The sequence below is a fragment of the Trichosurus vulpecula genome, chromosome 2 (assembly GCF_011100635.1).
Source record: "Trichosurus vulpecula isolate mTriVul1 chromosome 2, mTriVul1.pri, whole genome shotgun sequence".
NCBI classification, from domain to species: Eukaryota; Metazoa; Chordata; class Mammalia; order Diprotodontia; family Phalangeridae; genus Trichosurus; species Trichosurus vulpecula.
Genome location: NC_050574.1, coordinates 306515469 through 306517264, shown reverse-complemented (window position 1 = coordinate 306517264; position 1796 = coordinate 306515469).

The following is a 1796-nucleotide window of genomic DNA, read 5'->3' as shown; positions in this document are numbered from 1 at the left end:
AGCCACATCTGGGGTCCTGGCATTGATGTTAGTTAGCTCCACCCCCTGAGGCTCAATTACTCTAGTTGTTCTGCTAAGGTGAGGGCTTCTGGGACACCTCTCTTCCTGCACTAGTCTCCTTCTGCCACCACAGGAAAGGCCCTCTCCCCAACCTCTCTAGCTACTGAAGTCCCCCTTCTGGCTCCTCTGTTTCTTCTGAGGTTTTATTCTCTGGGTTTATTCAAAGGAGGCATATGAGCCATTTTACCTGCACATCCTGGCTACAGGAGTCCAAGAAGGCGAGTTTCAAACCTTTAGACTGTGGGTTGGAGGCCTCCAGGCTAGCTGCTCCCATGGCCGCAGGCTCTGCCCTCAGACAGACTCCAGTCCTGGGCTGGGAGGCCTGGGGCTGTATCGCGGCCATAACCGGTAGTTCCACTCTGGACCTGTTCCTGCTCCAGTGTTTCACTCATCCAGCACTCTCCCAGACAGGCATGCTGGCTGGATTCCTCTGCTGTTACTAGTTGGTTTGGTTTGGTGCCGATCCGTGTGCCCAGTGCCCCTACCCCTCTCAGTCTGCTAGTGGCTTCTAACTCTCTCAAACCTGCTCAGATTCACTTTTTTAGGTTTATCTGACAGAATTTGTGAGAGAGCTCTGGTAGTTCCTTCCTTTCACAGTGCCATCTTGGCTCCCCCCCCCCAGCCTTTAAATTTCAACAGAATCCCATCTTCTACAGGAAGCCTTCTCCAGTCCCCCTTATCTGTGTACTCTGAGATTCAGCTGTTGCATATACAGAACACTTCATCTCCCAACTCTGAGAATTTGCATTGGCTCTCTCTAATGCTTGTAATGCTCTCTGTCCCCATTTTTGACTCCTGAGTTTTCTTGCTTTTTCCAGGTTCCAACTAAAACTCCACCTTCTACAAGAAGCTGATTTTCCAATCTCATCTAATTCTGGTGCCTTCCCTCTGTTTATTATTTCCAATTCATACTTTCTATAGCTTAAGCTTATTTATACATAATTGTTTGTATCTTGACTATGAGTTCCTTGATAGTAAGGAATATCTTTTACTTTTTTTGTATCCCAGCACAGTGCTTGGCAGGTAGTAGGGGCTTAATAAAATTTTGTTGACTTGACTAGACTCACCCCACAACTCAAAATAATTTCTCCACACTCAAATTGTCGTAGCATATTTAATCTGGATATGACCTTTTGTACCTGTAAAACCTCTTTCAGTAATGAAACTCAGATGAGATGAGGTACAGGAAGTACTTTGTAAATTGTAAAGTGATATAAAATACTATTTATCTCAATATCAAAAATTGTTATCTATTACATTGAATTTTGTTCCATTGATATCTGTATTCCAGCTTATTAAATCATAAGCTTCCTGTAGGCAAGGGTCATATAACTTTGTCCTCATTCAATCCCCAGTACCTAGTATATACTACCTGGCATTTATTAGCCTTCTGTTGAATTCAAATGGGCTGGATCATATTTTACTTAGTGGTCCTGGTTATTCCCTACAATTATTTGAAAGCAGTTGCTTTTGATCTCTGAGTTTCACCTTTTTGCAAGTCACTTTACTTCTCATGGTTTCACTTTGCCCATTTAAGACAAAACATGAACACATGATGCCTTTGACGAATTGTTACCTGAAGGTGAAAAGCCCTTAAGTGGGACTCCTTAGTAACACCTCCTTTAGTAGTGTTCGATCTCACATTCTGATACCCTTCCAGCCCAGCCCTGTTTGTCCTGTATACTGTCAAGGGAATTCATAAGAGCTATTTTAGAGCATCTTCCCAACATGCCACA